This window comes from Ambystoma mexicanum, chromosome 12, assembly GCF_040938575.1.
Source record: "Ambystoma mexicanum isolate Mex_15411 chromosome 12, UKY_AmexF1_1, whole genome shotgun sequence".
NCBI lineage: Eukaryota > Metazoa > Chordata > Amphibia > Caudata > Ambystomatidae > Ambystoma > Ambystoma mexicanum.
Genome location: NC_090936.1, coordinates 1,101,498,058 through 1,101,524,493, shown reverse-complemented (window position 1 = coordinate 1,101,524,493; position 26,436 = coordinate 1,101,498,058). Strand labels below are relative to the sequence as shown.

Here is a 26,436-nt window from a genome sequence, read left to right as displayed (position 1 = left end):
ACAGGAACAAGGAGAATAACTACAAGGGTGTTCTTAAAGCAATGTCAGGGATGGGGCAAAAGGTGGGGCTGTCACCTCTACGCTGAATGTCCAAATAATAAAAGTCCTTAACGTACGCTTAATTTGTAATTGTCCCACTAGTCTCCAATTAGATGTCCAAATGAAAGCTCCACATGCTAATCTTAAATTATTGGCCTGCAGGCTACCCTAACTAGAACACACATGTTCCAAAGAGTAGCCAACACAAGAATTCACAAATCCTACTCTCAATAGTTCAGCTCTCGTCTTCTCCAGGAGTAACTCACGACTCAAGACCTCTCCCAGGACCTTAGCCTTGTAAAAGTCATTTTCAGTATTTCTCAGACCTGGGTTTCTCAGGAGTACATTCCGGTCCTTCTCAGACTTGGTCCGATTGCTCCCTTCAGAAAAAGTGCCAAAACCTTTAGCGTTCCTCTGGCACTCTTCTGGTGCTTGGTTGGAGGTTGTATGGTTTTCCTAGAAGCTAGAGGACCACTTTTTAACGGTTCTCAACACTTTGTTAACCCATGCAACGCAGAGGATCACAACAATGTAAATCTGTACCTCCTGGTGCCACTGCTGTTAAAATGTAGGATTGGCCTCAAAAGAAATGCAGATTTGAGACTGTTCATAGTTGTTGGTATGGCCTTTTGCTAATATGCCCTGGGGTCTGTAAGGATATTTGGCGTGTTACAGCACAGAGTACAGCACAGGTAGCAATTTTTTTTTTTGATGCAGCACCACCACATGGATGCTATATGGCATTGGCATTGCTATATGTGTTGCCAGAGTAACATGGACATATAAGTGAAGGCAGGCTATTCAGTCAAAACGATTTTTACATATAAGATGCAAATCTATTTTTACAGTTAAAAGCACACGTGCACATTCAAAAGTGCACACTATTTTTCACCTGAAATGCCTATGGTGCAAGAGACACATTTGGAAATTAATAACTAACCTTATTAATAACTAACCTGACTAATAAAACTGCATTTAACATAACCCACTAATAAAAATGTGTCTCCACTGCAGAATTAGGCCTACTCTGAAAGTGAACTTTTAAACGCACATTCATTTTTTTTTCTCTGCTGCTCTGTCCACATAACTACAGGAAGCAAAGAGCTCGAAGGAACAGGAAATCAGTTGGTTACAAATTTTTACTGTAGAAATGAGCCATTGTGTAGTGAGGGAGGAGATGACATGATTGATTCTGATTGGAGCAGCGTCATAGCAAGTATCATGCTAGAGGCAGTGATTAGAGTTTTGCTGGGGAAGCTTGAGGAGAGGGGGAGAACAATCAAGATCTTGCAGAGCTGGGAGAAGGACCTGTTTCCTGGCTGAAGCATTCCTGCTGCAAAAGCTGAGAATTCCAGGCAATAACCCCGGTTTGAGAACGACAGACGCTTGTTTTCACTGGGGTTAATCTTCAAGGGAGCCAAATTCAGAAAGAGAATAGCCGGAGAAAACTCATGCTGTACAGATAAGGTAATTACAGAAGTGTGGGAGCTGTGCGAAAGTGTGCAAAACTGTTCAGTCAGTGTATTCGAGGGAGTCCCAGTCCCTTATCAGCATATGTAATGTTACCAATTGAATATATTCTCGCAGTTCTCTGTTCATTTTATCACAAATAATGTTGTACCATTTCATTTATTTCTGGAAAAAAGGGTTAGACTGTTTAAAGGAAATTTCTATAATACAAAAATATCTGAAAACAGATAGCTAGTGTGTATTATTTCTCTTTCATTTTGCATGGGAAAAGGTTTAAACGTGGGTAGATTTTTAAACAGTGCAATTGTCATTTTAAAACAGATGTGTGCATGATTATATTCAGTATGGACAGTTGTGAGTGAATGTTTGTAGCATAGCTTGTTGGAGGTACATGAGCCAACGGGAAGAGAGACTCTCTGGACATAGTTCCATACCGTATATAAGGTAGTGGAAATTACCACAAAAATACCACAATAGCCCATGGTGGCACACAACACTAACACTGAAAATGTGGTATCCCTAAAATGTAGGCCTGAGGTCTCTCTAGTGATCAAGAGCAATCTAGATAAAAAACAAGGGATGTTGGATATTGGGGCCACAAATAAACCAACCACGCAAATTATCGCACACATGATCTAAATAGGTCTGAATTCTGAAATAATGCAATGTATTATTGTTATGTGTGATCCAATATGAATACAGAGAGTGATTATTGCTAAAGGTATTTTGGCGGTAAGAAAATACCGCAAAGCCCCAAATATCCACAAAATACCCAACATATTTATGGTACGTTGCAGGCCGGGAAAGTGATCATAGAGTACCTACTGGGCGTGGCAAGCGTGTCTCACACTGCCATTTGCACATTAAAGGGAACCCATTTTATAACAGCAGTGTGCCACTAAAAACGAATTTCAGAATGTCACAAAGGGAAACCACATTTTCAGACCTAGTGCAATATTTAGAGGCAAAGTTGTTTGCACATGGGACGTGGTCGTCGAACAGCACCTTAGAATGGCGTGACCGCATTCAGGGTGAGGTGCAGAAAGAAAAACTAGACAATATTTTTGCAGAAGGCAGCATAATTCAGGTATGCCTTACAAGATTATTGAATGCAGCCGATAAAAGTGCAGAGAAAGACTGTTTAATACGGCTATGCGGCAAAATATGGTTTATTTTGAATAAGTCCCTGCGAATGCAGGAGAATGATACCCAGCTAATTAACAGGTTAAAGACTGAATTAGATGGGGCAAGTAAAAATGAGGAAATGTTAAGAGCAGAATTGGATGTATGCCAAAAAGACATGCAATTAAAATGCAGAGACTTTGATGCTCAGTTATCCAAAAGCAAGAAACAATGAGGATAGTGAGCAAGAATTGGTACACTTAAAAGCCTTAGTGGACCACATTAGACAGGATAAAGATGAGGTTGTTTCAGAAATGCAGATTTTACAAAAAGAACATTGTGAAAAAGAATGATCTCCAGAGTGCAGAACAAGAAATGATTAAAATGATTCAAGAAAGAGACAAGAGAAATAAAGAGTTCAATGAATGCCAAATGCAAATGTGCGACATGCAGGAGGTGATTAATAAGATGAGTGATAAAAACAACTATTTGCAAAATGAAGCAAACAGACTCCTTAAAAAGTGTAAGGACTTAGAACAGCAAATGTGCATTCCCAGGTCCCAGGAGAGGCGGCAGGGCACCACATTCAATGGAGTGGAGGTGAATTCTAGCTCTGCCCAAAGAGATAGTGATCCAGTGACTGGGCCGGTGACTGAACTTGGTTGCAGCGCCCTTGGAGGATTTGATACTCCCAGTGGGGGCAGCCACCAATCTCATACACCTGAAAACAGGATTGAATCACAAAATAGTGCAATTCCATGCATTGCAACAAGTAGCCCCATAAAAATAATGAAATCCATTAAAGCCCTGATCAAACCATTTAAAAAGGGCGGTGAATGCTGCATTGAGGATCACTTAGAAGCGGTACATGACATTTTTAAAGCACTCCAGATACCTAAGGAACAGTACAGACAATATTTTCATTTAACTTTAGATGCCCCGACGGCCAGCATCATAAGGGGATTAAATGAACAGCAGAATATGACCTGGTTGGAGTTTGAAAAAGAAATTAGGCGTCATTTTTCTCCTTTTCAGTCATTGCAGGAGGCAAAGAAAGTCGCTTACACAATTACTGCTGGACCTAATACATCCCCTCGCCAATTTTTACAAGACTTAAAAAAGAGCATTTTCACGCTTTGATGTATCTTTTGACTCAAATTCCAATGAGTTTAAAACTGCATACTTCTATGGGCTACAGAAAGACATCATATCCCAATTGGTCCGTGAATTTGACCGTGACAAGTCCCTTGAATGGATTGTACATCAAAGCACAAAACTATATGAGGTACTCTATTGTCAGGGTAGAGAAAGTGATAAAATAAAAGATACTAGACCTAAATCTAAAGAACCCTCAGCCACAGTCATGGAAATCAGGTCAGCCAAAATGTCCCTTGAGTCTGCTCAAAGCCAAGGTAAAAATAATGTAACACCTGAACAAAGGGGTAATCAACAAAGATCACCATTTCCTGTACCAATGTTCCAATCACATGATCCTAGTAATAGAGAGAGCTACATCAGCCCTAGGTATTTAGGGGACAGACCCCGGGTAGGATATCGGCATGATATGGCAGGTATGAACAATAACCAGAGACAAAATCAAGATCAAAGAAATGATGGTCCCTACCAGTCATTGGGGACACAGAGCAGATTTGATCCCAACACCATGATATATGGTAATCAGGATAGACCCCGATATGTGGATCGATTTACTGATAATGGAAATCAACATTACCCACAATCTGAAAGACAGGACATGAGGCAAAACGTGAACTACAATCCACATCAGTACAATGGTTCCCCACCAGGGGACTATAATCAAAAGATGGGTGCAACCCGCTCCCCTCCACGAATGAATCAAGAGTTCAGAAACCATCCCAACCGACATCAATCACCTGAGAGGTATCAGAATAGATCCAATCAGGGGGAAAACAACCAATATCGACCTAGGCCACAGAAAGAGGATCCTAGAGAGATGGAAAGGTTCCAGTGCCTTGAGGCCCAAGTGAAAATGTTAGCTGAGCAAATAGGAAAGCTCTATACAGCGCAAAAACAACCTTCCAAAGAGGGGGCTGATGGCCATAGCAATGACTGGGGCGCTTCCGAAAAGTGACTAAGTACTCATGATAACTGCAGTGCCATAATGACAGATTGCTCTGATATAATTTTGCATAACGACTCTGAGATGCCTAATGGATTAAAAATGAAAGTGCCAGTAAATGAACTTGTGACAGAAAGTGCAAATACTTCTAAAAAAGAGGTACGGTTTAACCTAGAGCTAAATAAAACAGTAAAGATTTGTACAAATGAAAAAGAAACATTAGGAATTCCAAAAGAACAAAGGGACAGATTTAAGAAAAATGACTCATGCATGGGGAATACCAGTGAACAGGGAGTAAGTGGGGATGCTATAGCTCCTTCCCTGGGCAAGCGAAACAATGACCAAACACAGACAGAAAAAGGAAATACTCAAAAGGAGGGTACAAGTCAATCACCTGAAGAATTCTTTGAGCCACATATTTTTGTAGAGGCTGAAAGGGCTGGTATCACACTAAATGATCACAAATGCACAGAATTAAAAAAATGACAAATTGCTGAATGATGTTACACGTGTTCAGTTGGAAGGTTGTAATGTGGTCTCTGATGTTACCCAGATGGGTGGGCGAACAGTGGCCACACTCCAAAAAGCCTCTGATCATGGAGAAATGAATAAAGTCTCTCGCGCAGAAATGGGTAAAAAGGAGGGAAAAATGTCTTTCCATTTACCAATGTGTTTAGCCAAAAGTGAAAAAGACCTGAGAAAGGTGAGCCCTGAAATCAGTAAGAATTCACACTTCTTATGTGTATTAGAGGAAGTTGAGGACAGATATTATGCACCCATCACTGTAGAAGAAAAATGCCACACCTTTGCTATGATTGACACTGGCGCACAAGCCACAATTATGTCCAAGGAGCTGGTAAAGAGTATCAATGAAGGGAGACCCCCACAGAGTCAGATCACAGTGAAGGAAAATCAAGGCCCAGTGCATAACTTTAATGGGGAGGAGGTGCCCATCATAGGTGTAACTGAGGTTGACATAAAAATAGGAAAGCACAGAATGAAACAAGAGGTATTGATCACATCTATTTGTGAAATTCCATTTCTGATGGGGACAGATTGCCTGAAAAGATTGTCTCCTCTCATAGATGGGGTGAATGGAGTGCTGTGGTCCTTAACCAAAAAACCATTGAGGCCTAAGAAACTAAAATCACAAAACAGCAATATAAATGAATGCCACACTGTTGCCAAAACAAATGATTCTGTGGAGGTATATCTCCAGAATAGCTGCATACCTAGTGTCACTGTTATATTAATGTGTCAAGACAAAATGCAGAGCGACAATGAAAAACTACCTGTACAAATATACTTGGACCCAAGGAAAAATTGGCAGACTGCCATAGATGAGCACACATTACGTTTTAATTAAAAAGAGAAAACATGCAAACAGAATATTGCTCCTAAAACAGATTCAGAAAAACACATTACCACTCTGGCAGAAATACACATGGAAGATGAGCAACCATGGGTTCATGTTGGTATAAATGACTATTTTAAAACAATAAAAGCCACTTTAGCGCTTGGACATGAAATGAGTTTCATTAATGAGAAATTGTTGCAAAAAATAATGGAGGGGGAAGAAATCCCGAAATTTAGGATTAAAAACCAATATGTTTCTGGGTTGGACAGTCCAGACTTTGAAAACCGAATTGCAAGCAGATGCATGCTTAAAATTAGCATTGGGCAGAAAACAATTTACCATAATGTATGGATAGTGAGTGGAGCACAAATTGAATTTTACATGGGCAATGACATCATGCACAGAATGTGTATGGTGTTAGATTTCCTTAATCAAAAAATATGGTCACGCCTAGGTGGTCCGGCACCTGAATTTGAAGACAAAAGAAGGGCTTATCATTGTGCACAACTGGTTCCTTATGCAATCGAATTACAAATGAGGAAAGATACTATTATTCCTGCATTTACAAAACAGTTTGCAATAACACTGAAATGCAAAAATGGACAGCAGATGAAAGGCTCTGATGCATTTGTATGCCTGAATGAATCCATAAAACAGGAAGGCCTGTATTATGAATACATTCCATTGGTAGACATTGCTGAAAGATCTGTAAAAATTATGGTAAATAATAAAGGTTGTCAGGATATTCATTTAGAGGAAAACTTCCCATTAGGCATGGCCATACAAAAATCACATTATACGGCAGATTTAAATAACATGGTGATTGGAAATATCCCTCAAAAGTATGTAGATGCCAAGGGTGAGTTGCCAGAACACCTGGACTCTCAGCCCAAAGGAATATTTAAAATTCATTCTGTGTATCCTTATGATTCAAACGAGACAGTGTGCTGCCATCAAGAGGATTGCATGATATTTAATTTAAATGAAAATGAAACAGAAAATCAGCCCATTGAAGTGGAAGCTGATATGCCAAAATATTTAAAAGTGGCAGCTTTACTAAAAGACACAGCCACACAGAGGAAAGCGCCGAGATTCCCTTACCAGAAGATTTTCCAGAATGGTAGAAGAGCAGATCTCCTTAGCGGATGCGTGTGAAAGCAATGAGGATAGGGACAATCTGAGGGAGATATTTATGGAGTTTAAGGATGTATTGGCAAAAGATGCTTATGATTGTGGTTTAACTGATTTACATGTGGCCACACTACCAGAAGGGTGTAGCAGAAGTCCAGTGTTTGTACGCCAGTATAGACTACCGCTGGCATGTTTAGAATCATTGGCAGAGATTATTAAAAATTTGGAATCGCGGGGAATCAGGCCCATTCATAGCACATCCAATACACCTATTTTAGGTGTGTTAAAGCCAAATGGTCAATGGCGGCTCTGTGCAGACTTGAGAGAGTTAAATAAAAGACTACCAGTATCTAGATGGCCACTCCATTCATTGATCAGGGCCTAGCTCAGGTACCTGGTTCAAATGTATTTACCACATTAGATCTCACCTCTGGATATTGGTGCGTGCCATTGGCAGAGGAGATACAACATTTATTTTCCTTTACATTTGACAGGACTCAATATGGCTTAGAGCTCCGTTCGGGTATATCAATAGTGGGAGTGAATTTGGCATATTTTTGAGAAAGGCCATGCCAGCCGGATGCAGCAGAAAGAGGAACAATAGTTTATGTGAACAATGTCCTGATAAAAAATGGAAGCCTGAAAAGCCATTTTGATGAAATAAGACATGTACTTGGCCAATTGCAGAAAGCAGGCGCCAAAGTATCTTTGCAAAAAGCACAATGGTGCAAGAAAAAAGTGAACTTTCTGGGGCATGAAGTGACTGAACATGGGCTTAATCCACAAAAGAAGAAAATAGAGGCCATACAAAGGTTAAAAGATCCTAAAAATGTGAAAGGAGTAAAAAGTTTATTAGGGATGACAGGCTATAACAGAAAGTTCATTGAAAACTATGTAGAAATCACTCAACCATTGACTAAACTGCTTAAACTGAATACTCCCTGGAAACGGGAAAAAGAGCAGTCTGACGCAGTGGCTAAATTAAAGGAATGTCTTGTAAAGGCACCATGTTTGGCATACCCCATAAAGGACAGGGATTTCTTTATAGAAATATGTTTTTCTGAACATTGTATGTCAGCAGTGTTATCACAAAAACACGATTTGAATCACAAAACCATTGCCTATGCAAGGCAGGCATTTTCCCAAGTTGAAATGAAATTCAATGAATGTGAAAAGGCCCTATTAACCACTGTGTGGGCGCTACAACATTTCCGCCCCATTGTTCAGGGAGAAAAGGTGATTATTGAAACAAATCATCAACCTTTGCAATTTTTAGAGAGTAAAAGAATTAGATCAGGTAATCTAGCGCAGTCCAGAATCACTTCATGGACGCTGGCATTACAAGGTTTTCCCGTAGAAGTGAGATATGGACAAAATAAAAAGAACCCAATTGCTCAAGGGTTAGCTGACTTACATGACTGCGCAGCTGAACAAATACCAAATGAAATGGAAGTGGAAACTAGTTTGCAGGAATTTGAACAATCACCACACAAAGCTTTTGATGAAAAAACATGCAAGGATTTGCCAACTGTATATGTGGATGGTTGTGCTTTTCACATTGAAAATGACAGTAATAAACAATTAGTGGCAGGAATAGGAAATGTCTGGTTGAAATATGAAGGCGTCCCCAGTATAGGGATGAGGATTGGAGATAGGAGCAGTCAGGTGGCGGAATTGGCAGCCATTTATAAAGCAATTGCTACTGCAGTTGATAAAAAGTTCAGTGAAATTGTCCTGGTGACTGATTCTGACTATGCACGGAATAGCTTTGTGGAGTATTTGCCTGGTTGGAAAGCAAGAGGCATGGTTACATACAACAAAAAGCCACTTAAACATGGAAAAATGATACAAGCCATAGACAAATTGGTGTCAGAATAATTTAACAATATACTGGAGAAAAATTTGTGGGAATTTAAAAATACCAGGAGAGGAGAAGGAGGGAAATGATAAGGCAGACCACCTGGGCTAAGATTCGGGCTGTGATGGGAGAATTGCTACCTATTGATTATTCAATGGGTGAAATACAAATTGATGCAGTGACACGTTCTAAAGCACCAAAGGAGGTAGATCAACCGGTGGTGCAGTGGAGTCATGACACGCCAGACCAAGATTTGATTGAGGCACAAAAGAATGATCGAATTTTGGGAATCTATTATAATCATTTGATAGATCCTGAACAAAATTCTTTAACAGAAAATGATTGTATGGGAAAAGAAGAGTTGAGGGTGCTATTAAAGAACAAAACACGAATTAGATTACAGGATGGACTCATGATTAGAATGTCAATAACACGACAAATACAGTGGGTAGTACCCCTTTCATTCAGAGGACTAATGCTACACAATGCACATGATGCCATAACTGCAGGCCATAGAGGTTCACAAAAAACATTAGAAATACTAAAAAATTATGCTTACTGGCCACATATGTCCCAAGATGTGGAATTATATACTAGAGGATGTCTAGTATGCGCCCAATTTAAACCTGCTTCACCAATGCATAGAGCACCATTAATGAAAAGAGGCCTAACTCTCCCATGGTCAGATTTGCAAATAGACTATGTAGGTCCTTTAAAAAGGTCGAGCAGGGGAAACCGTTATATTTTAAGTGTGGTATGTTTGATGTCGAAGTGGATTGAATGCATTCCTGCACCAGATTGTAGTGCGCAAACAGCAGCCACATTGCTGGTGAACCATGTGTTCTCAAGGTTTGGGTTGCCACAAAGAATTGAGTCAGACAGAGGAAGTCATTTCACAAGTACTCTAATGAGTAAGGTATGGCAAATACTAGGTGTGAAAAGGAAACTACATATCGCATATCGGGCAGCGTCTTCAGGTACAGTTGAAAGAAGCAATAAGTCTGTTGTGGATATTTTAAAGAAATCTGTGGCAGAAGCAGGTTCCAGCTGGGATTTACGTTTACCGTTGGTTTTGATGGCAATCAGATCAACTCCTGCCAAAGCAACAGGTGTTAGCCCCCATGAGGTCTTGACAGGTAGGAAAGAACAAGTTACTTTCTTACCTGGTAACGTTCTTTCGATGGGATGGTCCGACGACGTATTCCATATCAATGACATGTAATCACCACAGCTGTGCTGCTTCGGAAACTTTTTCGGCGTCTGCGTCGATGACGTCGATGCGCCGCCGTCGAGGACCTCCTCCGACGTCCGACGTCATCCGATGTGATAAGTAGGACGCACGACGCCAGTAGCCTCAGTTGTAGTTTTTTCCCCCAGAACGTGTGACATTAGTCAACTGCCAGTCCGACACAAAGCCTTGCGGAACGTAAGCTGCAATCGCAACAGAAATTCTGCAGCGGGGAAGGCAGGGTGGGAGCGATATGGAATACGTCGTCGGACCATCCCATCGAAAGAACGTTACCAGGTAAGAAAGTAACTTGTTCTTCGAGGGGATTGGGTCCTCCGACGTATTCCATATCAATGACAGACTCCCAAAGCAGTACCAAATCAAGGAGGAGGGAAAGAATTTAGAAACAAAATTTAGAATAGCCAATCAAATAGCAGAGCAAAGGACCGCCTTGCCAAAGGCCAGATCCTGCCCTCTGATGGAATCGAGGGAATAATGCCGTACAAATGTATGTACTGAAGCCCAGGTGGCAGCATCACAGATGTTGCGAATAGGAACACCCCTCTGCAGGGCAGTAGATGCAGCCACGCCCCTGGTAGAATGGGCCCGCAAGCCAGCCGGTGGGTCCTTACCCGCCAAGCGGTAACACTCCGAGATGGCCAAAATAATCCAGCGTGACAAAGTCTGTTTCGTCACAGCTTGCCCCAAGCGCTTACCAGCGTAACCAATAAAGAGTTGATCGTCCACTCTGACCCGGGACATGCGAGAAACATAAAAGCTCAAAGCTCTCCTAGGATCAAGCCTATGGAGCCTCTCCTCTTCCTTACCAGGATGCGGAGGAGGATAGAAAGCCGGAAGAACAATCTTCTGGGCCAAATGAAATTCCGTCACTACCTTTGGAAGAAAAGAAGGACGAACTCGAAGGACAACCCTGTCCTTGTGAAATACAGTGAAGGGTGGCTTAACAGAAAGTGCCTGTAACTCACTCACTCTGCGAGCGGAAGTAACCGCAACTAGAAACGCAGTTTTCAAAGTCAACAGTCTCAAAGGGCAAGAATGTAAAGGCTCAAACGGAGCACCCATAAGAAACCTAAGAACAAGGTTTAAATCCCAACCGGGCACCAGGAAAGGCGACGGAGGGAACACATTAGTGAGCCCTTTCAGAAACTGTGAAATTAAAGGGATTTTAAAGTAAGAACATTCTTCAGATGAGCGCTTAAAGATGGACAGCGCCGCCAGGTAACCTTTAATGGTACCCACTTGCAAGCCCCTGTGGGCCAAAGAAAGCAAAAAGGACAGAACCATGGGGATGTCACATGCAAAAGGATCCACATTCCGAACTCTGCACCAGTCGCAGAACTTACGCCAACGGCAACGGTACAGAGACTTAGTTGCGGGCCTTCGGGCCGAAAGCAACACCTCCATCACGTCTTCAGGGAGGTCCCAATCCTTATACCTCAACCTTTCAGAAGCCAAGCGTGAAGGTTGAGGGATCCGACCTCTGGATGGAGAACCTGACCCCCCCTCCCGTGAGAGCAGATCGTCTCGGTAGGGAAGACGACGTGGAGGGCAGATGGACAAGTCGAGAAGGTCCGGGTACCACGTCCTCCGAGCCCACGCCGGAGCAATGAGGATCATCCGGGAACCGAACCTCCGCAACCTCCGCAGCACTTGCGGGATGACGGGGACTGGAGGAAACGCGTACAGCAGCGGGAATGACCACTCCACCACAAACGCGTCGCCTAAGGCTCCTTTCGGAGGAAATTCCCGCGAGCAAAACCTCTCGCACTTCCGGTTGACACTGGAGGCGAAGAGATCCACTTGAGGGGTCCCCCAAAGGGCGAAGATCTCCAGGAGAATCTCCTGAGCCAACTCCCACTCGTGAGAGATCGCGCTCTGCCTGCTCAGAGCGTCCGCCGTCACGTTTTCGTCTCCGGCCAGATGAACTGCCGAGATCGAAACTTCCTGCCGGATGGCCCAGAACTCGAGCTGCATCGCCTCCCTGCACAGAGGAAGTGACCCTGCACCCCCCTTTTTGTTGAGGTAGTGCATGGCCACAGTGTTGTCCGTCATGATCAGGACAGCCTTTCCTCGCACAGTCGGCAGAAAAGCCTTCAGGGCTAGCCTGACGGCCCTCAGCTCCAACAGATTGATATGGAGTCTGGACTCCGACGGAGACCAACGACCGCTGACTGTCAGCCCGTTGGCATGAGCTCCCCATCCCGTGAGGGATGCATCCGTCACGATCGACACCTCCGGCCAGGGTAGCCAAAACGGAGCCCCCTTCATCAAGTTGCCTTCGACAGCCCACCACAGAAGGTCCCGGGCGACCGAGGGCGGCACCTGAACCGGGTCCGACAACCTGCCGGAGGACTGCGACCATTGCGTCTTGAGTGCCCACTGCAAAGATCTCATCCGCAGGCGAGCCTCTGGCACCAGAAGAATGCAGGATGCCATGAGGCCGAGCAACCTCAAGAACTCGAACGCCGGGAGCGTCTGGGCATGCTGAAACTTGTGCACCATCTGCTGAATGTGAAGAGCCCTCACCTGGGGAGGAAAACACTGCCCCAGGGAAGTGTCGAGCACTGCTCCGATGTACTGGAGCCTCTGTGTTGGCGTCAAATGGGACTTCATTAAATTGAGGGAGAAGCCCAGCCTGTGAAGGGAGTGGCAGGCGACGGACAGATGATCCAGGACTTGCTCGGGAGAGCTCCCCCTGATCAACCAATCGTCCAGGTAGGGGTAGACGTGAATCCCCCCTTGCCTGAGATGCGCTGCCACCACCACCATGAGCTTGGTGAAAACCCTCGGGGCGGAGGTCAAACCGAACGGCAGGACCCGAAACTGAAAGTGCGAGTCGCCAACCGCGAACCTCAGGTACTTCTTGTGCTTGGGATGGATCGGCACATGGAAGTAAGCATCCTTGAGGTCGAGTGACACCAACCAGTCCTGAAGCTGAAGGGCCTGGAGGACTTGAGAGAGAGTAACCATCTTGAACTTGTCCTTCCTGAGGAGTTTGTTCAAACCGCGCAAGTCCATGATGGGTCTCAAACCCCCGTCTTTCTTCGAAATCAAAAAATAAGGGGAATACCATCCCTTGTTCCTCTCCGCTACAGGCACCAGTTCTATGGCGCCTTTCTCCAGCAGGGCTTGAATTTCCTGCGCAAGGAGCGGATCCGGACTCTTCAAAGAGAGGTTCCCCGGTGGATTGTCGCGAGGCCTGTGCCGAAAGGGAAGACAGTAGCCGTGGGAAATGATCTCCAGAACCCACACATCTGAAGTAATGGCACGCCACTCTACAAGATGCTGCGCCAGCCTTCCCCCAACCGGCGAACCATGGTACATGGCCTCATGACTGAGTAGGAGCGGCTGCGGCGTTACCTGAGGGCAAATAGGCAACTGCCCGAGCGGCCTTGGCACCACGGGTACCTTGTCGTCCACCTCTGGTACCCCTGCGTTGGCCCCTTTGACTGCCAGCTCCTCTCGCTCTACCAAAGGACGAGTAATAGCGAAAGGAGCCACCCCTCCACTGCTGTCCCCTAGGACGAAAAAGCGGAGGTTGGCGAACTGCAGCGCCCAACGACTTCGCTGCAGCTTTAGAGGTCTGCAACCTCTCAAGGCTCTCGTCAGCCTTGCTGCCAAAAAGATGTTCACCATCAAAGGGCATGTTGAGGAGCCGGGACTGCACATCAGGAGCAAACCCCGACTTCCGCAACCACGCAAACCTGCGTATCACGGTGCTCGCCGCCATGGACCTACTGACGCATTCAGCCAAGTCCAAACCCGACTGAACGGACTCACACATGGCATCCTTACCATCCTGGACCATAGCAAGGAAACCATCCCGTTCGACCCCTTCGGGAATATGTTCAGCCGCTAACGCAACACAGTTCCACAGAGTGTGCGTGAAACGCGACAAGGCACAAACGGAGTTGGCCGCCTGAAGCGCCATACCACCAGAAGAAAACCTTCGCCCAGCCATCAAAACGTTTGTCGTCCCTATCAGGAGGGATGGTAGGGTACGACGCCTGCTTTGCCGGGGCCGTGGCCGCCTGCACCACCAAACTTTCCGGAGTGGGGTGCCTGGTCAAGTAGCAGGGGTCGCCACTGGCTGGACGGTATTTTCGCGACAAGGATCTGCCCACTGCCGGGAGACTCTCCGGAGCAGTCCAAGCCGCCGCCACCCTACGCTGTAAAGCCATATGGAACGGCAGTACCGGGTCAGTTGGGGGACCAACATCAAGGATGTCCGTCAGATCATCCTGCACAAACTCACCTGGGGGAGCAGACCATCCCAGATACTCAGACACCCTAGCCATAAGGCGCCGGTATGAGGAATCGGCATGGGAGCCAGGCTCAGGCCGACCAAATTCCACCTCCGGAGAGGTGTCCAGTCCACTGGCATCATGCAGCGACTGCCTCAAATCGTCAAAATGACTATGGCCCGAGACAATGTCATCCGGCACCTGACTAGGAACCAGGCCATCCGAATCCTCATCCGCCTCCGAAATATAATCCAAGTGGTGGAAAGGCACCCGAGAGTGCCTGCTCTTAACCAGAGCCTTCCTTGGGGGAACACCCGAGACACGGGGCAACTCCGACACGAAAGGCGTCGATGGCGTCGAGCGAATCGGCGCCGACGTCGAGAAAACCGGCAACGGCGCCGAGAGGATCGGCGTCGACGTCGAGGAAATCGGCGTCGACGTCAGATGCAGCGCCTCCAGTATCGGCGGCGTCGACACAGCCCTCGAAGCCGGAGCTCCGAGCGTGTCCCTCGACGACCTGACCGTCGACGGCTTCGACGACTTCCTCGGAGCCGGAGCCTCGAGAAAGCCTGTCGACGCCCTCGACGCCTCAGACGTCGATGTCTTCCTCGAAGACATCACAGGTGCACACGGTCTCGATCGCGTCGAGGACCGGGACCTGGAACGGGTACGGCGAGAACGAGCCCCCTTGTCCGAACGGGACCTCTCCCGTGACTCGCGCCGACCACTCTTGCGAGCGGTGGCTCTCGACCTCTCACGGCCGACCCCACTCGGGGGCGCGGACGGTTGAGTACCCTGCGACTCAAGAATCGCCAACATCTTCTTCCCGAAGGAAGCCCATTCCTCCGGCGTCGCACGGCTGGTGGGGTAACCGACGTGCCGGGCAGAGTCCTCTGAAGAGGACCTGGAAGGCGACCGGTGTCGGCGCTTCCGAGAATGCCTCGAAGAGGCCGAGGAGTGGCGAGACCGACTCCTAGAAGAAGACCGACGAGACTTCCGACGATGACGCGGAGAGTCACCCCTCGAATCATCCGTCGAAAGCCCCGTCGACTTCGACTTCCGGGGCTTGGACACCCGACCTACCGACAATTTCTTCTTACGTTCGCGTAAGGCCTTGGACGTGAGCGACAGGCAGTCGACACAGTCATCCGTGTCGTGGGCCTCCCCGAGGCACCAGAGGCAGGCATCGTGCGAGTCAGTCACCGACATCTTGGACCCACACTCCCCGCACTTCTTGAAGCCCGGACGCGGGGTTGAAGACGAAGTGGAAGACATCGTCGAAGGAACAATTCACAAACGAACAGGTTCGAAGAACCGGAAAGAACAGAACTCAAATGAGTCGAGGCTAGAACCGAGAAACACGAAGCAACACGTTCGCGGAAAAAACGGAACTGAGGCTACTGGCGTCGTGCGTCCTACTTATCACATCGGATGACGTCGGACGTCGGAGGAGGTCCTCGACGGCGGCGCATCGACGTCATCGACGCAGGACGCAGACGCCGAAAAAGTTTCCGAAGCAGCACAGCTGTGGTGATTACATGTCATTGATATGGAATACGTCGGAGGACCCAATCCCCTCGAAATGGTGTTACCACAACACCTACTATACAGAACACATGAGCAGACACTTGTGAGTGCATCCACAGTTCATGAATATATTGATGAACTGAGGAGGCATTTGCAACATGCATTTGCTTTTGTGCAGAGAAATCTGGAAAGAGCTGTTGACAGTGCAAAAGTCTTATTATGACAAAAAGACATCAGTAAAGGAATACAGTGTAGGGGATCAGGTGTACAAGTTTCATTTTGGAAAAAGTAAACAGAAAAATTCTAAATTTCTAGCAGCCTGGAAGGGGCCATTTCGAATTATAGATAAGGTCTCTCCTGTAGTTTATAAAATTTTGAAAAATGAAGGTGAAACGGCAATAGAGCAGTTCGTCCATGTAAATCAAATCAAACCATGCCATCCCAGACATGAGATCAGGCAGCTTGAGCATGTAGAAACAGATAAAGTCCCTTGAACACAAAAAGAGAAAATAAATGGGTACATTCAGGAGGCAGTGACAAAGAAGTTAAAAAGTTGGTTATAATGGCACATAAACACTAATATATGTAAAAATATATAATATAAAATAAATAAATATATATAATGGAAGCTCATGGTTGGTGTGCAGAGAGAAAATGTATTAAATATTGAATGCTGTTTTATATGTGCTTGTTTTCTTTTTAACTTGTGTTTAATTTCAGAAAAAAAAAATAAAATAAATGTTTACCAAGCATGTTTTATTTTTGGCAAAAGGGTGAAGTTAGTATTGTGCTATGTACTTAATTTGTTTATTTTCTATTTGATTTAGAAAATTAACATTATTTGGTCGGAGGTTCCGGGATCAGAGCCCACGGGAGACGATGGAGTCCTGGAGCCCACGTGGACGGATTCCAGGAAAGCCCCAAAGAGGGGTGAAGACCAAGGCTGCAAAGCGATCAGCATTGAAGATGATACCGATGATATAGTTAATGATGATGATATTTGGAGGGATCTTCAAGAATTCAGAAGCATAGGTTGTCATTGAACCTGGACCAGCATCTGGTATCGCGGTGGAAGAGGCACCAGGATTCATCATGAGTGATAGAAGGATGATTTTCCAAAATATATACATACCATTGAATCCTGAGATTTTGATTGAAAAACATTTGAACAATACCGGAATTAAGATTGAACAGACTAAAGAGTGGCTGGAAATAAGAAAAGAGGACACTAAGCAGTCAATAAGAGATATATTAATGCAATTGGAAAAAACATTCGTGAATTCAGCAGACATTAAGAAGAGGAGAGGAAAGAGGTGCGGTGATGCTCGCAATATCATCGGTAATGTCTATAGTTGGAGCCATAATAGGTACCACAATATGAACAGCCAATTCTATTTCGGTAGGAACACTGAGTACTAAAGCGCAACAACTGAGTATTGACCTAGAAATAATACAAAAAACAGATGGAATTAGAGGGGGACTGGATGAACAAGTAAGATTCATAAATGAAACTGCAATCATTCTAAATGAACAAGCGGATGTAATGCAACGGGCGACAAAAATAATACTTAAGCATGACAGAACTTTAAATGAAATATTGAACATAATGAGTCCAGTTGATAGACTATTAACGAATTATATGAGAGAAGTTCAAACTGCAGTTTCACAATTGATTCAAGGACATATCCCCTTGTATTTTGTTTCGCAGGATATTATTCGTCAAATGATAGAAAGATTGACCAGGAGGGAAATTTATATAATACAGGTAAAAATTGCATTCGAAATGGGTAATGCAATGCCGTTATATGTGGACTTGGAAAGACTAGAGATCGGATTTTTGCTATGCATCCCATATGTAGCCCCTGAACTTATTTATCAAACGAAGTGGGTACACAATGTGGGATTTTGGCAAGAGGACAAATTTATTAAGATTAAGACTCCAGAAGTGGTGGCATTTCAGTCATGCGAACCGGAAGTTTATTTAATACCAAACCTGGAAATGTGTCAAATTTAAAGAACAAAATTATATGCGTCCAGGTAAACCGTTTGTTCCTGATGCCACAGATGCTATTTGTGGTTTGAAATCTGACCCAAGTATATCAGAAGGATGTGAAGTGATTATTAGCAATATGGGGAGTGAAGAAATGCACAGGCTAAGATGGTCAGAGGTAAATGGTTGGTCAGCACCTGTTTAAAGAACATGACGGTAGTACATTTAAACCATGGAACATACGTGGTTAAACAGATGAAATATAATGTTTTTTATTTACAGGTTCCAAAAGGATACAATTGTGTCAATTGGGGGGTTAACATTGTTTCATGTAACAAATGAGGTTTGGGAAAGCCAAGTGGAAAATATCGATTTTTTTCAAAGGGATACTTTTCCAATAGATCCAGATATGGAATATTTATTGAATCATAAAGAAAGACATGTTATAAAAATGAATTTGAGAAAAAACAATATTACAATTAGTAATCTGGGGATAATAGAAGTGGAAAGATTTAATTGGGGAACGCTCAATAGTGGGTTTGGCTGTCCTGGTGCTAATCATGGGTGGATGGTTGATTGTGCCATCAGTGGAAATGAAAATGTTACTGATTTTAGTAGCTACGTCAGGAAGAGAAAGATATCCCAATACACATGCATTTTAAAAGAAAAAAAAGAACAAGTTGTTTTTAGGAATTCGCTTGGATCGTAGCCAAGTTCTAAAAACAAAAGGAGGGTATGTAAGGATATTTGGCGTGTTACAGCACAGAGTACAGCACTACTGCACAGGTAGCAATTTTTTTTGATGCAGCACCACCACAAGGGTGTGGTGCATTGCTATATGTGTTGCCAGAGTAACATGGACATATAAGTAAAGACAGGCTATTCAGTCAAAAATGATTTTTACATATAAGATGCAAATCTATTTTTACAGTTAAAAACACACGTGCACATTCAAAAGTGCACACTATTTTTCACCTGAAATGCCTATGGTGCAAGAGACACATTTGAAAATTAATAACTAACCTTATTAATAACTAACCTGACTAATAAAACTGCATTTAACATAACCCACTAATAAAAATGTGTCTCCACTGCAGAATTAGGCCTACTCTGAAAGTGAACCTTTATACGCACATGCATTTTTTTTTTCTCTGCTGCTCTGTCCACATAACTACAGGAAGCAAAGAGCTTGAAGGCCCACGAAATCAGTTGGTTACAAATTTTTACTGTAGAAATGAGCCATTGTGTAGTGAGGGAGGAGATGACATGATTGATTCTGATTGGAGCAGCGACATAGCAAGTATCATGCTAGAGGCAGTGATTAGAGTTTTGCTGGTGAAGCTTGAGGAGAGGGGGAGAACAATCGAGATCTTGCAGAGCTGGGAGAAGGACCGGTTTCCTGGCTGAAGCATTCCTGCTGCAAAAGCTGAGAATTCCAGGCAATAACCCTGGTTTGAGAACGACAGACGCTTGTTTTCACTGGGGTTAATCTTCAAGGGAGCCAAATTCAGAAAGAGAATAGCCGGAGAAAACTCATGCTGTACAGATAAGGTAATTACAGAAGTGTGGGAGCTGTGCGAAACTGTTCAGTCAGTGTATTCGAGGGAGTCCCAGTCCCTTATCAGCATATGTAATGTTACCAATTGAATATATTCTCCCAGTTCTCTGTTCATTTTATCACAAATAATGTTGTACCATTTCATTTATTTCTGTAAAAAAGGGTAAAACTGTTTAAAGGAAATTTCTATAATACAAAAATATCTGAAAACAGATAGCTAGTGTGTATTATTTCTCTTTCATTTTGCATGGGAAAAGGTTTAAACGTGGGTAGATTTTTAAACAGTGCAATTGTCATTTTAAAACAGATGTGTGCATGATTATATTCAGTATGGACACAGTTGTGAGTGACTGTTTGTAGCATGGCTTGTTGGAGGTACATGAGCCAACGGGAAGAGACTCTCTGGACATAGTTCCATACCGTATATAAGGTAGTGGAAATTACCACACAAATACCACAATAGCCCATGGTGGCACACAACACTAACACTGAAAATGTGGTATCCCTAAAATGTAGGCCTGAGGTCTCTCTAGTGATCAAGAGCAATCTAGATAAAAAACAAGGGATGTTGGATATTGGGGCCACAAATAAACCAACCACGCAAATTATCGCGCACATTATCTAAATAGGTCTGAATTCTGAAATAATGCAATGTATTATTGTTATGTGTGATCCAATATGAATACAGAGAGTGATTATTGCTAAAGGTATTTTGGCGGTAAGAAAATACCACAAAGGCCCAAATATCCACAAAATACCCAACAGGTCTTGACTGGTTTTAGCCCACTCTGCCCCTTCGTGGTAAAAGCAGCACATGAGATACCATTTCATGTCAAAATTCCCCTTATATAAGTAACCAGCATTAGCTTAATGTGATGCCTTGAAGGTAGCGATGCGCTACGCGCTTAGAGAACAGTTCATACTGCAATATGACATTGTAGAAATAGCAATATAGTGCTTTAAACAAAAAGATGCACTCAAAACACTAGAGACCTGTATTGGTCTATACATCTCTAATCTTGCCAGCAGCCACTTAGTGAAATGTGCGTTATGAAGTTTGGTTCCTTCACTTATTGCTATATGTAACCATTAATTTCTAACACGCTTGTCTTCATACATGCAAACACGTCTATACATGTAGAATTAAGCAGGTCAGCAAAAGAATCACATTTGCATACATACGATCCACCTTTATTCTCCATATTAACGGCAATTTACTGATGAGGCAGAGCCAGAAAACAAGCCAAAGGCTTTGAATCAGGACCTAGACTGATAGGGTTGTCAGTCGTTCCAGAGCAGCAAAGTTCTTAGAACTGTTCACATGACAATACACTTTATAAAAAACTATCTATATAAACGCCACGAAAGCCCACATAGGCTGGCTGCCTGGCTAGATGAGACATGCTGAGACAGGGAAGCTGAAATTCTGTCAAAGAAAGAGGGAAGAGAGTGTTTGTTACTAGTAACACCTTTTGAGTATTTCATTGCAATGGGGTCTGCTTTAATGATAACTGCTAGAACGCTAGTCTTTTTTTGAGTAATGCGTTAAAATAATGTGTTCTCATTTTTGTCTATTGATGCAATTAATTTGTGCTTTGCAGTTTTTCTCTTATGATCAAGTATTGAGCTGAGATGATATATTATTGATTTGGCGATTTAAGCTTTTGGTTTAATTTGTTTTGAATTGAGCAGTATATATTTGAACTTTGTACATTAGTCCTGAAGCATGAACAGGTTTTTGTGCCTTTGTCAAAAAGAATTGTGATGTATGCCCCATTTGAGGCCGAATAGGGTGTTCGGCAGATGTGTTGAAGTCCGTGATTATAAATGTAGTCTGGTTTGAGTACAGAAATATGTTAAGAGATATTGTATTGAGGGCTTTCATATATGTATATAAATGCTTCCCATTTACAATAGTCATTTTTGACTCTAGTACGTTACAAATGCTAACAGGACAATGCTAAGTGAAGCATATTATTCTATGAAACATTTGTTTTGTTCTCTTCCCTATCCTTTTATAAATATTCACAACAATGATCTATCTTGAAAGTTTTGCTGAGCCTTGAGCAAGTCTGTAGATGAACAAGTAACACCTTATCTGGTCAAAGGGTTGTGTACATTAGTATACGTGGGCCCATTAACATTGTGCAGTGTTAAATATGCATTTGTGTGTACAATCAAGCATTCTCTGACGAGTAGAGAAAACAATTACGTATACTATGTTAAATGCTCATGCCAAACAGGATGTGTGTGAAGTTTAGCTATGTGCTGCAGCACACTACAGAAATAGTGCATGCCATATCGTCCACTAATGCTCAAACTTGCAAACTTGTATAACACAATTTTGAATATAGGTGTAATGTAAAGCACAGGCGTTAAGGGAGTTTCCCTAAAGACCTACTTGGAGGTAAGACTTTAAGTAAGCTATCCCAGTGGTTTGTAGATCCCCCAACTCTTCCTATCAGTTTGTATTACTCAGAGACCTTGGTAGAGTGGCAGAGCAGTCAGGCTTATTTTATGAGGAAGGTGCGAGTTGTCGGTAAGTACACTACACCTAGCTAGTAATGCACATCAAAGAAACCTACATTTACAGTAAAATATAGATTATATTTACACAAGAGTCACTGTTGAATACTTAGCACAATAAACCAACACAAAGGTATAATTTTCAATAATTTCGAAAGACTAATTCTTAGTTGGTAGTTGCTGAACATAAATTGTTTCAGGAGTTTGACAGGTCTACGGTGTTATCGGGAATTTAGTCAGTATACCATATATGATAGTGATTTTAGAGAAAGAAAACAGTTGGTTAGTGTTATCCTAGCAGAGCTTCAGGTTCAAGAGGCAGTTTCCCTGCACAGCTAGTCTTTTAAAATCCAAAACGCAACCAAAGCTAAAAAGGCAGCTTGGAGAGGCCTAAAGCCACGAAAAGCAGCTGAAGTCAAAAGTTACTGTGGATACTTTTGAGTCTCTAGGAAGGACGATACCAGGAGGCTTAACCAACGTTCGAGACCCTGTTAAAGCACTTGCAAAAGGGACCAAAGCAGCGACTTGAGTCCAAGGTAAGAGGGGGTTGCCCTGGACACAACTATGTGCACTCCAACGCACTAGAGCGTCTTTCTGGAATAAGGTAAGCAATACCTTTTTCCCCACAGTACCTTAGGTTTGAATAAAACATTTGTGGTGGATGCTCCGCGATGTTGCAGACTCGACCTCCGGATTCCTTGGTCAGATGATGAAAGGCAGGACAATGGATGGGATATCTCAACAACAGTCTCGAGGGAGGACCTCTGGCATGGCTTTCATCAACTTCATCGGTCACCCTGCAGCACCAACAAAGGACGCGATTCACCCGGTCAATCTTGGGTTCCTACAGTCCCACACTTTAATGAGGGGGCTCTGGATGAGTTCAATTGTGTCAGAGTGTCCTTGAGGTCTCAGCAAAGTCTTGGACGGATTCGGCCTTTCCACGACAACGCACTCAAAATGGGCAGCAGATCTCCAGGTGCAGGGGTTTCACCAGTTCTGGAAACTCAAAGGACCTCGGGGAGGTGGATCAGAACAAAGTTAGTCTTGGGACTGGTTGTTCCCACCAGTCAAGGGAAGGAGTGGTCCTCTTCGGAGATCCTCAGTCCCACAGAAAAAGGTGTTGCAAAGGGTCTGCAGGCATCTCTGGTCGTCTTTCTTCGGTTACTTCAGCTTCCAGTGGTCGACTTGCTTTTCACTCCAGGAGCCACGCCGTTTATACAGTTGCAGGACTCACTCCTCTGCAATCTTCCTCAGCAGTTTACATAAACGGGCGTTTGGCTGTTCAATCAAGACAGAACAGTTTTTGGGATCACTAACAAAAATGACCTAGGCTCTGTGCACACTTTTGAGCATAAAACTATGCAAAATAGTTTATCTTGCAATTTTTCTCATATTGTATTTAACCACAAAGTATCTCAATACAATATTAAAACAGAAATACTTGACACATTTTTATATGGTTCACATGTCATGCGAAAAAAATGTCACACTTTCTTCATTTTACAGTCCATTTCCTATGGCTCAGAGAAACATTAGTCCATATAGAAGACTTTCCTTTAGCTTCTGGCAGAATGCCTCTATATTCGTGGAATTCTCTAATGCACGACGCGTTTCGGGCTCTAAACGCCCTTCATCAGGTGCGGACCAATGTCTTGTTTCAATGAAATATGTTCTGAAAATTAAAACATTTCTGATCAATACCTTCAAATTGTATTTTTAAAGTTTTTATACTTTTCATAAATATTCACTTTGACCTGGTGTACCTGTAACATTGAAGATTTTGTCTTCTTTAAAACATCTTGAACGTGTCAGTTCTGCTTGTGCAGTTTGACTCTACGCCAGCTCCCTTCCTTAAAGCGCAGTGGCAGTTTTCTGCGTAATCTGTTGATAAAATGAATACTGTTCGTTTTAATAACGGTCTGTTTGAATGAAAGTGGGTGTGCTGGGAACAGTCGCTAGAACATAGCGCTGTGTCCCAGTTACAAAACCCGGATTTGCTAGTACTTAGCGCAGGTTGCGTTTTTAAAATCTGCTCACCTCGGCGTGGCTGTCAGCCCTGGTAGCTTTTTTTGTCCTTTTCACTCGGTCCCGCTTCTTCGCCTCGGGTTGTTCGTTTAGGGTCATCTCCTTCTGCTCGTCCCTATTCGGTTCTGGTATTCCTCGCATGTCTTCTCCTGGAAGTGGAGTATGGAGTTCTCGTATCGCATTGAGCTTGCTTGGCGTACACGTTGTCTTTGTTTGTTGCAATGGTAACCGTGTGATGCTTAGTCCATTCTTTCTTTCTATATATGCGGAGGTGTCTAACCCTATGCATTTCGCCGGGCGCCATCTTATGGTGTCCTTGGCTGGATGATGGAATCTCTGTATCGAATTACGTTCCTGCTTTCTCGTGATGCAATAGTTCAATATCATAGTATTCGTCCAAGTTTACACTTGTACTTTCTCGTAATGTGTTTTGGCAATCCCTTGCCAGATGTATTTTTTTTCTTTCATGTTATAGGAAACAACTTGGATCCCATTGGGCTGCATGGGGTTCAGTTTTTCCATCCAGTACGTTTCTTTCTGTGACAGTATTTTGTTGATGTTTCCACCTCTCCTTGGTACTTTTATTTGTTCAAGAATAATGAACCTTATCTGGGCGATGTTGTGTCTTTCTTTTTTGAAATGTTGCGATACTGGAGATTTGATGGCTCCAGTCCTTATGTTGGACTTGTGTTCAGACCATCTTGTTTTTGCCTTCCTCGTTGTCATTCCCACGTAATATATACTGCAGGGGCATCTAATGCCATATATTACGTTATTAGAGTCACATGTGGATGAGTGATGGAGATTTATCTTATACCCTTTATGTGGATGGGTGATGGTATTGCCTTAAGTTGTTGCAGTTATAGCAAGGTGCTGGTCCTTTAAAGTTTTCCTGAATTTCTCTTTCAGCTGAAGAATCTGCTTTGATCAGATGTTCTCTGATCAATTTACTTTTATTGTACACCCTACAATAAAAGAACTCTGACCAGAGGAAGTGCCTCATCTGAGGCATCAAGTGGTGAATCAGAAATACCCGATCAGGAACAACAAACGTCCACGGAAAGAGAAACAAATACCAACAACATCAAAGGGAACGAAATCACCATCGGAGAACATTGCATCTTTTTTAGACAGGGAGAAGTTAGTTATCAACATCTCCCACTACAGGCTGAGCAAATTTGAGGAAAAAACCCTACAAAAAGGCATTTCATTTGTCCCCAGTCACAACAGCTCCATGCTGGTGGTAGCTCCATGCTGAATTTGACAGGTGCTCCGAGTATCCTCCAATTTGGGATACCCAGGGCCTGGCATTGGAATCGGTGGATTCCTGATAGGAAACAAGATGGCGCCTGTGGCCTCGTGCTTTCTATTGCCTGTTACCTTGTTTTCCCAAAGTCCTGGGAAGCCCTGACTCTGTCGCTTCCCCCTGACTGGCTGTTGGGTGGAAGTTCCATATATGGTGTTGTTGTGAAGTCCAGGCCAGACTGGCTGGAGCCTTCCCAGTGACTATGTTGTGGGTGCGACCTGGGTGAATGGAGTGTGTGACGAATATGCACTTCTTGTTGTGGATGTCTATTTCTGGTGTTTGACACAATGACAGACAGCCCTGCCTGAAACTGGTATGAATGCAGTTTGGAGTGCTTAATGGCTGGGTACTTGTCCCAATACACAACTTGTTGTGAGTGTCTGGAGAGAAGTGAATGGCCTGAATGCAATGTGCACCCGATTGGATGCCTGCATGAATGCCCTTCTGACCGATTGGTTGCCTGAGTGTGACCCAGCAGAATGAACGGGAGATCAACTAGTATATCTGGGGGCCTGTCACTGCTAGAATTCGTGTTCAGAAGCTAAAGTACACTACGAAGAGTAACTGGAGTAAACCTGAAGCTTAACCTTGAAGCCCTGCTGTAAGAGAAGAATTGCTGTTGCCCTTCATCATTGTGTAAGCTGTAGTGTCTCCAAGGACTGACCCAGAGAACCTGGTAAGGCGCCCTCTTCCCGAGCTACGAGGGACCATCGTGCACCGGCTGATCATTGCCAAAGCTCCCTGGTAGACAGACCTATGACAGGCTGCCGATCGGAGACGGGGACTGCCGCGGAATCCCAAAGAGAAGCGCCCGGACGGTTGTCCACCACAGTTGAGGACCGCCGTCGCCGACCGGAGCCACAGGGCTCCCGTTGCCTAAGAACTTTCAATTCACGGACACGCTAGTCCGCACCGCCACCCGCCTTATCCCGC

The 26,436-nt window shown here is 43.9% G+C and overlaps 1 protein-coding gene across 1 annotated transcript in view; it reads right to left on the bottom strand.

The window, feature by feature from the left end:
* Nucleotides 1-26,436, bottom strand: part of RBM17 (RNA binding motif protein 17) — a 390,734-nt gene that overhangs the window by 83,587 nt on the left and 280,711 nt on the right. The window lies entirely within an intron of this gene.